The 16,034-nt window shown below is 41.8% G+C and overlaps 1 pseudogene; it reads left to right on the forward strand.

The window, feature by feature from the left end:
* Positions 1 to 865: 865 nt before the first annotated feature.
* LOC134635333 (V-set and immunoglobulin domain-containing protein 10-like 2) lies at positions 866 to 16,034 on the forward strand (annotated as a pseudogene).

Below are 16,034 nucleotides of genomic sequence, written 5' to 3' on the forward strand. Positions count from 1 at the left end.
GATGAAAAAATCTGAAGCCTTTGATTTCACTGTTTACCTAACAAAACAAAGATACAATAAAAAAAACATTGTTTGATCTTACTTTGACTATACAAATGAATATTTTTGCTGAGATCCTCGCCTACTAAATCATTAAAACCTCTTGTTTTTTGCATAAGATATTTTTGTATTTAAGCTGGCACTAAAAGAAAAACAAAGGGCAAAGAAAATATAAGAAGATATTAATCTCTTTTAATCCCCCTTTTTTATCCCTGAGCTTTGAATGCATCCTCTGCGAGGCTATATGAAAATGACTGTTGATAACATTGATCAGCATTCCCACTTTGGTCACAGCTTGAAGAGGATGATGTAAAAAAAGAAAAGAAAAACTGCACTCTATGAATATGAAAAAAAAAAAGGATTTCATTACAGTAAAACCTCTGTGAGATTTTCACATGTGAAAGACGTGTAGAGGAATGTCAGCTTCATCCAGTGCAGCCTTGGCTGTATGAGTAGTTGCGTGAAAGGCTAACCCATCCACTCATGCATATGTCTTGCATAATAGATGATTTTGGTATAACTGATATTCTAAACCAGCAGGAGAAACAAAGACAGACAGAGAGAAAGGAAAAACTCATTAATACTTCGGTCTAAATCAGTTTACCGATCCTCCGTCCCTTCCTGCTCTTAGTCTTGTGAAGTCAGTCTCTGCAACTGGATTCCCCGAGAAACTCGTGCATCAGAAAGACAGAACGATGAAAACCTCAGGCACTTGAGGGCAGGCAATAACGTGCTATTTTCAGGGCCACGAAATATTCACCTTTCAATCTCAAACTCATTTTTTTTGGAATAAAGAAGTTGTTGGACTCGGGATCATCATGATACCATGGTGGCTCCACTGCTAGGACTGGCTGTTCTGTATCTAACTACCAGTCTGGTCACTTTGGGGGCAAATGGTAAGAGTTTTCCAGTGTCTGTGGATTCTTTTACACTTTTATTGTTACTGTCTACATAACATCAGACACTCATTATTATAACATCATCTAAGTGGCTTATTCAGTACCTGCAGTTCTGTTGGAATTATTGCATAACAGACAAACTAGTAAAGGCTTATTACAATTTCTATGGTATTTTTTTTACTCTGTGTCACATTTCAAAACTCACTGAAATTGAAAAACAAAAAAAATTGAGATTTTTGTACTGTTGTTTTAAAACAGAAACACTGATAAATCTGTTTGTATTTGTCTCACGTGGATCAAATGATCATAAACAGAACCTTGCAGATGAAATTAAAAACAAAGAAGAAGGAAAATGTGTTTGAAAAACTGAATCTGCCATTTAAAAAAAATTAGAATTGCTTTTTATAAGATTGCACAGCCTCTGAAACTGACTGTGTAATCAATCCTGCAACCGAACACTGACCGGGCATATGACACCACCGTCTCCTGTTGCTTAACAGACACCCACAAACACTTGCATGTTTGTGTGTGGGTCCATAAAATAATGGACCCACACACATTGTACCCACACACATTGGCCATTGTATCCTCTGCCTCCTCCAGATGTGCAGATCAATCATAAAGGGGAGGTGGTGTACCAGGACACCAGTGTGTATGGGGTGGTTGACAACGCGGTGACCCTGGAGTGTGGTACCACCGTGCCTGACATGTATATATGGAGCTTCACCAAACCCGGCACTGAAGCAATAAAGGCTGTGGTGTATAATGTGGGTCAAGGAATAAAGACCCAGAAGTTGGCAGAGACACTCGGCCAACCAACAGTCATCTCAAACAGCTCAGCTTTGAGGATTGAGAAGCTGCCTCTGGCATCACATGGCTTATTCACCTGCCAGGCCTTCTATGACATAGCACAGGAGGCCAAAGTCTACTACTACTATGTGCATCTGACTGTTCGAGGTAAGAACTCCCCTCAGAAACAATGTTCTTCCTAAACACTCTCATATCATGGCAAAAAAAAGAGCTAGTCTGCACAAGGTGAAAAACTTCATCGGCTTTATAGAAACTAATATTTGAAGCAGCGAAATAATCTTGGAGAAACTAAAAACCTTTGGGCCATCTTTCATCTTGGTGCCCTATGTGTTGACCAAACTTTAAAAACAATAGTTAATGGACATAATTTTAATTCTATAAATATGTACATATAAAGACAGCATTAACCAAGAGTCACGAAAGAGAGAATAGTACACCAAATGTGGAGGCCAAGAAAGTGAAGGCATAAAGTGACACCTTGATGTCCACACAGGTGTGGCCCTTTTTTCATATCACCCTACACACAGTTTTGAAGCTCAGTTGGTCAACACAGCCTGCCATAAATTCCCAGATGCTTATCAGTGTCACCTGCTGTGATCAGTGATTCTTGATTCAAACTACTAGCCATCAATGGCAGTATTTCGCTTCGCTGCTCAATGTAGTGAAAGATGTGTTTCAAAGAAGTTTCCAAAGAGACTTGCAGTGGAAACGTGGTTTCCACTAGAGCGATACAAGAGGACAGCTTATGTATTTGGTTGCTCAGAAAATTACCAAGAAGGTAACTGTGAGCCAGGCTGTTTGTCTTTGCAGGCAAAGACCAGATCCTCCTCCTTGTGCATGCAGCAGTTATCTTGTTTGTTGTACTTGTCTCAGGTCTCTACTACTACAAGCAAAGATTAAACAGACAGAGAAGGAGCTGCTGTTGGCCTTGTGACTACATCAGAAGACACAAAAACAGGCCCAGGTCCCAGGCAGTGAGGTGCAGATGGAGACTCTGAAATATGTCAGAATCTGGCACATACTCTTGTACATGCCATCAAGCATTCCTGACTGACAGAAGAAAGACAACAGCCAGAGTGCATTAACAATCAAAAATGGTGTGATAAAGTATATAATGGAGTTGAAGGGTGTGATGTTTGTGACTGGGCTGTAAGTGCAAAAATTAGGTCCTTGGTACTGAGGGGGAGGAGCCTTGGGAAGATTAACTGATATCAAAGCCTCTTCGAAGCTGAAGATTGTGTTATTTATTGAACACTGTGACTCATTTTCAGTGAAGACAGTAAACAAACCTTCACATGTGTAACTTTATCTTAAACACAGTGCCTGTCAGCAAGCCTTACCTCCTCATGAACGATGCTCCTCCTGTGGAAGGATCTACAGTGTGGATGAACTGCAGTGTGGAAAATGGGACTGGACCAATCCTGTATGTGTGGCACTATGAAACCTACAATGGTAACGCCACAACCTTTGAAATGGGCAACAGCAGCATTATTAACATGACCAACGTTAACCGCAACCACACCGGTTGGTACCGCTGTGTGGCCAGCAACGCCGTCAACAGCGAGAGCTCCAAACGTCTAAGGCTGGACATCCTCTGTGAGTATAATTAGATCAGGGAGACCTATTTCTTCATTCGTTATTCATTTCTTCATTTAAAAATTAAAAGAAAGTGTCAGTATGTAAAAACTTAATGCACTGCAGGTCAGTGTTTTGAGTATTTTTCAGTTAAATTCATTTACTTCTGTATTGTTTCCATCTAAAAAAAAATGTAATGCCCTGTTAAGAATTCGGCTTTTATCCCCAAATTCAAAATGCTGATCACAGTACAAAAATGATGTATTTATCTGAATTTTTAGGGAATTACACATATTTTTAAAAAAAGTTCCAGGTGTCATGAGTTGTCAAAAATTAAAAACAAAAGATTCTGCACTTGTATTTTAGGTTCTTATTAGAGCTGATTCAAGTTAGGGTTAATTTAGCTGCTGTATGTCTCAACCGCTAATGTAAAACTAAGTAAGAGTCCTACTTTAAACTGGATTTCTTATTAGCTTTCTGTAATTTGCACATAACATGCCTGTGTTATGTGGGCTTGGGCTTGAAGCTCTCCTTGTTGATAAAGCTTGTAGTTAGTGATGGATCAAGTTAGGGTTAGTTTTCTTTCTGTCGCATAAAACAAAGATTTCTTATCAGACTAATATGAGTTTTGCACATAACACGCCTGTGTCCCTTATTTCTTGATTTGCGTTCATATTCTTTCTCCTCAGTTGGACCAGACATTCCTCAGATAGACGTGACTCCGTACACTATGACCAGGCGAGGTTACTCGGCTCTGGAGACGGAGGCTGTTTCCTTGTTGTGTCATGCCCAGTCCAATCCAGCCAGTCAGTACGTCTGGTTCTACAACAGCTCCCAGGTCTATACTGGGCAGAAGTTCACCATCACCAAGATCCTCCGTATGCACACTGGCAACTACACCTGTTTGGCACAGAACACCTACCTCAACACCAGCTCCAATAACACCATCAGCCTGACTGTCTACTGTGAGTGTGACCTCTGACCTCGTGACCATGCTATTAATCATCTTACTCCTCTGTCAACCCTCGTATGCTGAAATGGCCTGAGCTGTTCCATCGCTGTACTGCATTTCACCAGGATTATAAAACACTACAATGTCATTAAAATCACAATTTCACATTTTCAATAAAACACTGCAAACACCTTTTATTTTCATCTTTCTTGTTCATGAATATCCTACCAACTTCTAACTTCATATGTTATCCCCACAGACCCCCCAGATGGCTCCCCGTCCTGTTCTGTGGAGGCGGCTCTGAATCACACCTCTCTGCGGCTGCTGTGCTTCTGGCCTGATGGATTCCCCTCGCCTTCACTCCACTGGACTGGAGACCTGATACAAGATCAGTCCAACACAGCCCAGCAAACAAGTTCAGGCTCCAGCACTACCATCCTCATCAGCACTGCAATCTCGCTGCCCTCTGGAGGCCCGACTTCTAATAACAGCTTGTTTACGTGCGTGGGCTCCCATCCTGCCCTGAAACAGTCGACACAGTGCAGCACACGCACATGTGGGTGCAGAAATGTCAACAAAGAACAACAGAAAGTTAAACAAATGAGAGTGTAAATGTGAAGATTATACACTTTCAACATCACTCATTTGATTTCTCTTCCATCAGATATTCCCCCTGCAGAGCCAGTGTGTTTTGTTGACGTGACTAATGACAAACAGTACTTCATGCTGTCCTGCTCCTGGGAAGGAGGGTTCCCTAAAGCCTTGGTGTGGTGGGAGGGACCTGCGGGCCAGAGCAGGGGTGGAAAAGAAAACTCCAATATCCTGATCCTTCCGTACGGGACAGCTCACAGCGGGAAACCTTACACCTGTTATGCCAGGCACCCACTTCTGGTTCAATCCAAGACCTGCAGCCTCACGCTGGGTCAGTGCGAGTGATGTTCAGCTTACTTACAATCTGAGAACCATGTCATCACTTCTACATAAACATTTTACAAAGTTTTTAAAGGATCCTTAAAATTCTAAGCCTTTGAATTGTGACAACTTTATGTACAAATCCAAACATGTTTTAGACTTTTTTAATGGAAAGAACAAAACGTAAATGCCATTATTAATTTATTTGAAATTATATTTTCTAATTCAGGGTGTTACATAGAATAAGTTAAAATATGTCACATTTATCTAAGTGATGCTTCGTTATAACAAATGCTCATCATTCGAATTTGCTCAACCACATGAATTCAATTTAGTTTTATTTATAAAGCACCATATCACAACAAGAGTTGCCTGAAAGTGTTTTATATTGTAAGATAGACACTACAATAATACAAAGAAAGCAGAGAAAACTCTAACAATTATATGACCCCCTATGAGCGAGTGCTCTGGCGACAGTGGGAAGGGAAAACTCCCATTTTACAGGAAGAAGCCTTAAGCAGAACCAGGGTTACTAAGGGTCGGGCATCTGCCTCGACAGTTTGGGGTGAAGAGAGGAAGACAGGAAAACAGGACAGCTGTCATGAATAGAGAAACTACTGTATTCATAGAGACCAAAAGAATTTCTTTTACCAGTCTGTAAACATGCTTTATATCGCCTATTAAATCTGCATTTTAATATATGAGCAGGCCATTACAGATGTTTTCTGGTCAAACCAAGAATAAAATTATACTGGCTGGGAAAAACTTTGGGACAAATATTATTAAGCCTTTGGGCCCTTTCTTAGGTTTGAACCTGGATTTGACTAAAGCTTACATACCAGAGGTTAACATATATCTATATTTTTAGTCAAAAATGTGACAATATTCTTCTTCAACAGACCTGCATGTATGATTTTGTGTTAAACACAGTGCCTGTCAGTAAGCCTTACATCCTGATGAGTAATGCTTCTCCAGTGGAAGGCTCTTCAATGTGGATGCGCTGCAGTGTGGAAAATGGAACTGAACCGATCCTGTACACCTGGCACTATGAAACCTACAATGGCAACGTTACAACCTTCGCACTGGGCAACAGCAGCATCATCAACATGACCAATGTCAACCGCAACCACACCGGCTGGTACCGCTGTGTGGCCAGCAACGCTGTCAACAGCGAGAAATCTGACCGCCTATGGCTGAACACTCTCTGTGAGTTTTAATATATAAACATTTTTAAAACAAGTTTTCAGGTAAATACATTTAAAACAACAAGCAATTAAAAGCACATGACTGTTACAGACCACAAGTAGCGAAATGATTTGTTTTCTATACTTGGATTTTTTTAGGACCCGGCATGATTCAGTTTTTTCATTGATATTTTATGTCTGATTAAATTTAAAGAGAATGTGCAGGTATCTGGCACCAAGATTTTAGCAACAGATCCTTTAATTCCTGTACGTTGCAAGATAGGGCCTCCATAGATCTGACTTATATGGCCGACAAATCCCACAGATGCTCGAAAACACCTCAGACTTGTTGTGGTGCTCCTCAAACCATTCCTGAAACATTTTTACTTTGTGGCAGGGTGCCTCTATCCTGCTGAAACAGGCCAAAGCCAACAGCAGAAGCCTGCTGATGCTGTCTGCTCTCGTTAACCATAACAGCACATCCCACAAGTTGGCAAGAATCCTGAAAGTAGCACAGGGACCAAGAAAACCACATCACTGTCTATACTGTCTTCTTCTTTCTTTCTGTAATATCAGGAACAGAATCAAAAGTCCCTCTACTCACATATAGCCCTTAATTACACATTTACATAACATCCTCAAAACCTAACAGTAACGTTTTGACCCAAAAGAGAGTGCTCTCAGAGTGCAGGCTTACTTGTTGTTCCTAGATTTTCCTAAAGTACACTGAGAAGCAGAGCCTTTAGCTATCAGGCTCTCTCCTGAGCAGCTCCCTCTTTGGGTTTGAGAGACAGAGAGCTACTCTACATTTAAGATTGAGCTTGAAGCTCTCCTTGTTGATCAAGCTTGTAGTTATGGCTGGATCAAGTTAGGGTTAGTTTTCTTACTGTAGCATAAAACAAAGATTTCTTATCAGACTAATATGAGTTTTGCACATAACATGCCTGTGTCCCTTATTTTTTGATTAAGGGAAAGAATTCATATTTTTCTCCTCAGTTGGACCAGACATTCCTCAGATAGATGTGACTCCGTACGCTATGACCAGGCGGGGTTACTCGGCTCTGGAGACGGAGGCTGTTTCCTTGCTGTGTCAGGCCAATTCCAATCCAGCCAGTCAGTACGTCTGGTTCTACAACAACTCCCAGGTCTATACTGGGCAGAAGTTCACCATCACCAAGATCCTCCGTATGCACACTGGCAACTACACCTGTTTGGCACAGAACACCTACCTCAACACCAGCTCCAATAACACCATCAGCCTGACCATCTACTGTGAGTGTGACCTCGTGACCATGCTATTAACCATCTTACTCCTCTGTCAATCCCTGCACTCATGACCTCTGACCTTTTGACCATGATTTCAACTCCTTTGTCGGCCCCTTTACCACTACCGTGTGTTCTTCTTACTTATGTGCTCACAAACACACAAACAATTTCCTCTAGGGAAGTGGAAATATCGAATGACGAAAACACTTCTTTTATTCTGGTATAATAATTTCTACCTAACATCTTTAGTATCGCTGCCAAACAATAACCTTTTTCTGTGTCATATCCCCACAGACCCCCCTGATGGCTCCCCGTCCTGTTCTGTGGAGCCGGCTCTGAATCACACCTCTCTGAGGCTGCTGTGCTCCTGGCCTGGTGGATTCCCCTCACCTTCCCTCCACTGGACTGGAGACCTGATACAAGATCAGTCCAACACAGCCCAGCAAACAAGTTCAGCCTCCAGCACTGCCATCATGCTGCCCTCTGGAGGCCTGACTTCTAATAACAGCTTGTTTACGTGCCTGGGCTCCCACCCTGCCCTGAAACAGTCGACACAGTGCAGCACACGCACATGTGAGTGCAGAAATGTCAACAAACAGTAAAAGATAAGTTAGTGGCAGTTTTGTGATCATGTATCTGAACATGTTTATATCTCTCCTCTCCTCCGTCAGATATTCCCCCTGCAGAGCCACTGTGTTTTGCTTATGTGACTAATGACAAACAGTACTTGACGCTGTCCTGCTCCTGGGAGGGAGGGGCCCCGAAAGCTTTGGTATGGTGGGAGGGCCCCGAAGGTCAGAGCAAAGGTGGAGAAGAAACCTCTAACAACTTTACCCTTCGCTATAGCACTGTACACTTTGGGAGACCTTACTCCTGCCATGCTAGACATCCACTTCTGGTCCAAACCAAGATCTGCAGACTCACGCTGGGTCAGTGCACATTTTCATTATGTGATGAGATTTATTCATTCTTTTTGATCGATGCTGATGCAGTGCAGAGTCATATTTATATACAAGGGAAATTATTTGGAGTGTTCCTTCCACCTGAAAACAAATTATCTACCTTTCAGTAAACTAACATGATTTTGAAATCAACATCTGAGGTCCTTCGATACAACACATGCAATAACTGACCACAAGCTAAAAAATCAATAACTGATGTCATACTACCCAAAATTATACACCAATACAAATATATTCAAAATGAGCCTATCAGTGTTCATAAGCTGGGGTACTTCACACACAGTGGAAATGAAATTATAAGATTATCTTTTTAGTGTTTGTTTACTGCTCTTCAGTTCTACTACTGACTGTTAGCATCCAGACACATCTGTGTATTCATCTTCATTGTAGTCCCCGTCAGTAAGCCTTACGTCCTGATGAGTGATACTTCTCCAGTGGAAGGATCTTCAATGTGGATGCGCTGCAATGTAGAAAATGGGACTGAACCGATCCGGTATGTGTGGCAACGTGAAACCAGCAGTGAAGACATCACAACATTTGCACAGGGCAACAACAGCATTATCAACGTCACCAACGTCAACCGCAACCACACCGGCTGGTACCGCTGTGTAGCCAGCAACAATATCAACAGCCAGACATCAGATCGCGTATGGCTGGACGCCATCTGTAAGTATTGAAACTGAGGTAGGGAATCACTGGACAAAAGAAAAAACGACCAAAAACATGATATTTTGGTCAATCGCTTGTATTTTCTGATTAGACTGAGTCAATAATTATTGGCATTATAGCTGCTTTACAACAAATGACCGCCACAGTTGGTGACCTAATGGCAACAGGATGCCGTAATTTTGTGTGTCATTCTGCATGGATCACATGATAAAACTTTTCATTGTACCCTGGTTTGAATTTTAGCTCTTAACAACATTTTCTTGCTCTGATTTCAGCATAAGTTGTTTGTTTCTTGTATCTCTTACATCCACTGCTACGTTTTCTCATCAGTTGGCCCAGATGTTCCTCAAATAGATGTGACTCCACCTCGTACAGTAAAGCAGGGCTACACAGCTCCGGAGACGGAAGCTATTTCCTTGCTGTGTCAGGCCCAGTCCAATCCAGCCAGTCAGTATGTCTGGTTCTACAACAACTCGCAGGTCTACACCGGGCAGAAGTTCACCATCACCAAGATCCTCCGTGTGGATGCTGGCGACTACACCTGTTTGGCACAGAACCCCTACCTCAACACGCGCACCAAAAAAACCATCAGCCTGACAGTTTACTGTGAGTGTGACCTCTGACCTCTGACCATTATGATCATTTCACTTTCAATTAAACCTCTCCTGTAATGCAGAAATCCTCATTGGTTCCTTTGTTTTAATTCATCCTTGGCTGTGGGGATGAACACAGTCTGGGGATGACCTCTGACTCTGATACTAATTAAAGACGTCAATAAGAAATAACAAGAAGCAGAAGTGCCACACGGCAGTTTCCACAAACACAGACCATGCTCCATGTTTATTGGACAAATATGGTAGAGAAATATAATGGCCACTTCATTGCTATAGCCCACTCCAAGGCGACTCCTAACCCATTTTAACGTGTTTTGTGTTGGTCAAATGTGAGACAAGCCTTTGCGATCTTTTTTCCTCAGGAGTGGTTTTCTCCTTGGGGCTCTCCATTGGATGCCATTTTTGAATATTGTCTCTTTGCTGTTGTTAAATCAGGAAATCTGACCTTGACTGAGGAAAGTGAAGCCTCGAATTCTTTAGATGTTTTTCTGGGTTCTTTTGTGACTTTCCTGATGAGTTGTTGATGCACTACTGGAGTAATTCTGGTAGGCCAGCTACATCTGGAAAGTTTCATCACTGTTCCAAGTTTTGATTTGTTATTTGTGGATAACTCGCTGGAATCCGAAAGACTTAGAAGTAGCTTTGTAACCCTTTCCAGACAGATAGATGTCAGTGACTTTGTTTCTCATCTGTTCTTGAGTTTCTTTAGAACTTTGATGTGTTGCTTTCTGAGATTTTTTAGCGTACTTCACTTTATCAGACAGATTCCAGTAAAGCAGCTTCTGGTTCTGTCAGTAATCAGGACTGGGTGTTGCTCATGAACCTGAACTCAGGTTCCCAAAATATGTGTAAATAATCATATAATTTTATAACTTACTCATGCCCAACATTGTAAATACACGACATCTTTCTTGAGCCCTGATTTCACCACACTTTACATATCATTACCTTGTTACCTCTACCATATCCCCCACAGACCCCCCTGATGGCTCCCCGTCCTGTTCTGTGGAGCCGGCTCTGAATCACACCTCTCTGAGGCTGCTGTGCTCCTGGCCTGGTGGATTCCCCTCACCTTCCCTCCACTGGACTGGAGACCTGATACAAGATCAGTCCAACACAGCCCAGCAAACAAGTTCAGCCTCCAGCACTGCCATCATGCTGCCCTCTGGAGGCCTGACTTCTAATAACAGTTTGTTCACTTGCCTGGGCTCCCATCCTGCCCTGAAACAGTCGACACAGTGCAGCACACGCACATGTGGGTGCACAAATGTCAACAAACAGTAAAAGATAAGTTAGTGGCAGTTTTGTGATCATGTATCTGAACATGTTTATATCTCTCCTCTCCTCCGTCAGATATTCCCCCTGCAGAGCCACTGTGCTTTGCTCATATGTCTATTGACAAACAGTACTTGACACTGTCCTGCTACTGGGAGGGAGGGGCCCCGAAAGCCTTGGTGTGGTGGGAGGGCCCCGAAGGTCAGAGCAAAGGTGGGGAAGAAACCTTCAACATCCTGAACCTCCGCTATGGCACAGCTCGCAGTGGGAAACCTTACACCTGCCACGCTAAACACCCACTTCTGGTCGAAACCAAGACCTGCAGACTCACACTGGGTCAGTGCACATTCTCACTGTACAACAAATAGCAGATATAAGTTGTTAAATAATTAATCTGTACACTGTCACATGTAGAGGCACCAGTGCTGCAGACACAGCGCAGAGTCGTGTCTGTGTACGAGGGGAGCGACGTTCAGCTTACCTGTAATCTGAGAGCCAACTACCTTCCTGTCAATGAAATCACCTGGTTTAATAATCAGGGTGTCGGTGTGCAAGACACCTCAAAGTACATGCTTCTGAGAACGCCTGCATGGGCCAATCTGACTGTGAGAGACACAGATGAAACTCAAGACAGCGGCGAGTACAGGTGCTCCACTTCCAACGCAGTGGGAGGAACCGAAATCAATATCACTTTAGTCATTGAGAGTAAGGACCTGTTTTATTTTTAAGTATTAAGTATTACTTAAAAGTAATTAGTAGTCTGGGAATTGACTACACATCATTTATTGGAAATCCACACATTAATTGATTAGATATACAAACTGGATTGATGTCATATCGAAGTCATATTTATTTATATTTGTTTTATGTGTGTATAAGAGTACCCCATGCCACCCAATGCAACGCTGGTCAGAGTAATGTACACCAGCCAACAGCGTAATGAAGTGGAGCTGGAGTGGGTGGTGGAGAATGAGGAAGCAGGAGGTTGGACAGGTTTCTTCTTGGAGCACCGATGGTTGTCTGAGCGTCCACGAAGGAAAGGAAGCGGGAATGACTCTTCAAGTGAGCAGGTGGAGGAGAAAGTTGGTCCCATATTCTGGTACCGTAACATTCTCCAGGATCCAGCTGTCAGGATTTATACAGTGGGGAGCCTGACGCCAACGGTTACCTACCAGTTTCGCGTCATACCGGTGAACCACCGCACTGTGGGACACCCTTCTACTCCAAAGACACCAGGTACAGGAAATGCAAGACATATGAGACTTCTGGCAAAGAACTGGGCAAAATGGGTGGGGGGCTTCAATAAAAATGCATTAAAATTTATCTGAAAAATTAACCCACAACACTCAGTTCAACAGAGTTTACATTAATGTGGAACCTAGTAGTCATTCCTATCATGGGATAACGGTACGGTGAACGCTTATCACTTTGCAGATGTGTTTTCACAGAGCTCAGCTCCTTTGCAATGTTTAACTCTGATGTGTTTTAGTGGAACCACGCAACAATTTGTACCCCGCTGTGATTGGAGCAGCTATCGGTGGGATGCTCATTGCAGCTGTTCTCACTGTTCTGCTGCTCATGTTCATCCTCCGTAACCGCAGCACCAATCCTCGTGAGTCCTCCACACACATGACCACCACCAGCATCCTGCTGACCTGTGCATAAAGCCACATTATGTAGCTTTAATACTCTGTATCTTCCCCCAGGACTCCATGACTTGCTGTTTGGCTTGTAAGTATATGTGTATCTGTTGCAACCCTCACCTGGCACTTTATTAGGTACACACTGGTAGTATTGGGTTGGACCATCTTTTGCTTTCCAATCCGTCTGAATTCTCTGTGATATTTTCTGACCTGAACAGTTTCTGTTATGTTTCAGTCTTGTTTCCAGAACAAAACGGCTACATGTTCATCAGAAGTTAGTGTGGGTAACCTCTGCTTGTAAAGCTTACAAGGGATAACCTCAGGAAAACACAGAATCTATTCCAATGATCATCAAACCATGTCTTTATTGATCATTACTGAGGTGTCAAAACTTGTTATTAAAGGTACTGGAGAGATGTTCAAGGGGTAACAAGTTAAGGAAGGTCTTGAAAACATCATCCAGTGCTTTTTAGTTCAATTCAGTCCAATTTTATTTTATTTATACAGCACCAAATAACAACAACAGTTGCCTCAAGTAGCTTTATATTGTAAAGTAAAGAACTTACAATAATAGAGAGAAAACCCCAAAATCAAATGACCCCCTATGAGCAATCACTTGGCTACAATGGCAAGAAAAAACTTCCTAACAGTAAGAAACATCCAAAAGAAATTGACTTAGGTTGGGGGTGTTTCTATAGCTAATAGAGGTCACCTGCCCCATCATGTTAGGTCCTCCAGGGGAAAAACAAGGCATTCTGTACTCAGCAGATATATAATTTCTTAAGTTTTTTTCTAGTTCTGTGCCATCATTTTCTTCCAAATTGTACAAAATGCCACCGTCAAGAGATGCCTGAATGGAGTTCTTCATCCTGCATTTGTAAATATTAGTGAGTCTTTTCTGCTTATACCTTTAGCTGTCAGCTGATTCAAAACACTGCAGCAAGAGTAATAACAAGGACTCAAAAGAACGAGCCTGAATAATCAGGCTCTATTATATTCTAAATACCTTTTTGTACTATATCATCCCAATAGAGGGCTTCAAGCTCAGTTTCAAGGCTTATTTCTGATTCTGAGAATTTCTAGAATCAGAAGGTGGACACCTGCTCTACCTCCCTTTTGATTAAGATTGCAGTAAATAAAGCAACCCTCAAGCAGCTCTTAGTTATGTTGCTACAGCCTGTGTTTATGTGCCGCTCTTGGATAGCAGGAATGTTTGCTTTCTCTTTTCTCTTTCCCCTCCACCACTACAACCACTCAAGACAGATGGCTGCTCTTCCCTAAGCCTGCTTCTGTCAGAGGTTTCTTGCTGGTAAAAGAAAGTTCTTGCTCCCAACTATTGAGGGTTTATATTGCAATATAAAGTTCAACAAGACAATTGATGTCAATTCCTGCAAATGGCAGGCCCACTGGTGGGTGGTCCCATGTGGCTATTTACTAAAGGTCTCATAGTATTCACAAGTTATTTTTAAATAAGTAAACTTGGTAATGGACCCACTGTAATGGACCCTCTGAACTTGAGATTGTTCATTCTAACATTTATTCCCAGTTACCTTCATAGTACGGACTAATAAATATTTAAAAAATTCCTGCAAATTCAAACACAGGCGTTTAAGGCCTTTACACACTGAGCACGTGAAAAAACAACTTAAAATTCAGTATTTTTCACATGTGAACATGTTTTTGTGATATATATATATATATATATATATATATATATATATATATATATATATATATATATATATATATATATATATATGTATACAGTGTAAGTCTAACAAAAAGAGGCCCTTTGAAAAAAAAAAAGAGGTTGACATCAAGAGACGATGAGCTGCTTATGAAGTTTCTAAGCACGAAAAGGGGAACTGAGACTCTGGGTTCATGCAGTTCTCAAGAGAAGGGAGCAACAGGGAAAATTTCATGGTTTGATGCAGGAGTTGAAACTGCAACACGGACACTTTTGTACATATTTCAGGATGTCAGTGGGGCAGTTTGAGTTCTAGTTGGCAGAGTTGGGACCACATCTGAGGAGGCAGAGAAATCATTTTAGAGACGATTGACCCGAAGCAGCGTCTAGCTGTGTGTCTGTTCAGTAAGTTTTGAGCTTAAAAGCGCACTTGTTGCCAAAAGCATTAATCTGACTGGTGAGATCTGTTTATTCTATAAAAATTAGAACAATTCAGCTTGATCCAAAAAAACAAATGCTGCATATTCATCATTTGAAATTAACGGGTGTGAACAACTTTAGTAAGACAGGCGAGTCCAAAAACTATTTGGACTAACGCAGGAAATATTAGCATAAATGTCACTAGTTAGGCTTGTAAAGGCCTTTAGACACAGAAGCAACGTTCATATATTTTCCCCTTTTAGACATCTACTCCTTTAATCATTAGCTTGACATTGTATCCTACTGTTTCTAAGCTGCTTCTACTAAAATGAAAACATAAGCTTTAAGCGGGTCAGCTCTAACTCACACTTATAGCCACAAATGCAGCAGGGCTTAGGCAGGTATGGCAAAAACCTGTTTACGCACAGTTAATGACCCCTTCAAAAATAAGGTGAACAGGTGTACCTAATGAAGTGTCTTGTGACTGGTAATGAAACATTTCCAGTTTGCAGTTCTGATGGTAACTAATTATCTATTAGTAATGGCGTTTCATCTTTTGATGACTGCAGGCAGCACAGCCAGTCGCAAGAAACCATCAACTTCCCAGAGGATTGAAGTGTTTGGTGGGTCAAAGGGAGCAACTGGTGGATCATCCAGTCCAGGAAAGTTGAATAGACACATTTATAGATTCATAGTTTCAAGTCCAGATTAAATTATTTTCTATTTTTAATTAATTAAAAAAAAATCCAATTCAATAGGTTCTATTTTATGGGTTTTGTTGTTGTTGTTGTTGTTGTTTATTTGATTGTTTTATGACTTTATGTTTTTAGCAATAATACTCTTAGTTATCCATCTGCAAAGATGCAAATGATAAATTGGAGTGAACTTCATTTTCTGAAAGATATGTGCTCATTTTTCCCTCATTATGAGCTTTGTTGAAAAAAACTGTCTTTGATGTTTGTCTTTTTCCAGGTCCAGCAACGGCTTTACCCCGAGGAGCTTCAACCCTCACCTCCTCACCTATGAGTGCCACCCCCATCCCCACCACCACCCGCCAAGCCCCTCCCTCTGGAGACGATAACGAGCCACTCAGCATCATCATCACCGTCAAGGCGAAGGGCTCATAG

The sequence above is a fragment of the Pelmatolapia mariae genome, linkage group LG10_11, assembly GCF_036321145.2.
Source record: "Pelmatolapia mariae isolate MD_Pm_ZW linkage group LG10_11, Pm_UMD_F_2, whole genome shotgun sequence".
NCBI classification, from domain to species: Eukaryota; Metazoa; Chordata; class Actinopteri; order Cichliformes; family Cichlidae; genus Pelmatolapia; species Pelmatolapia mariae.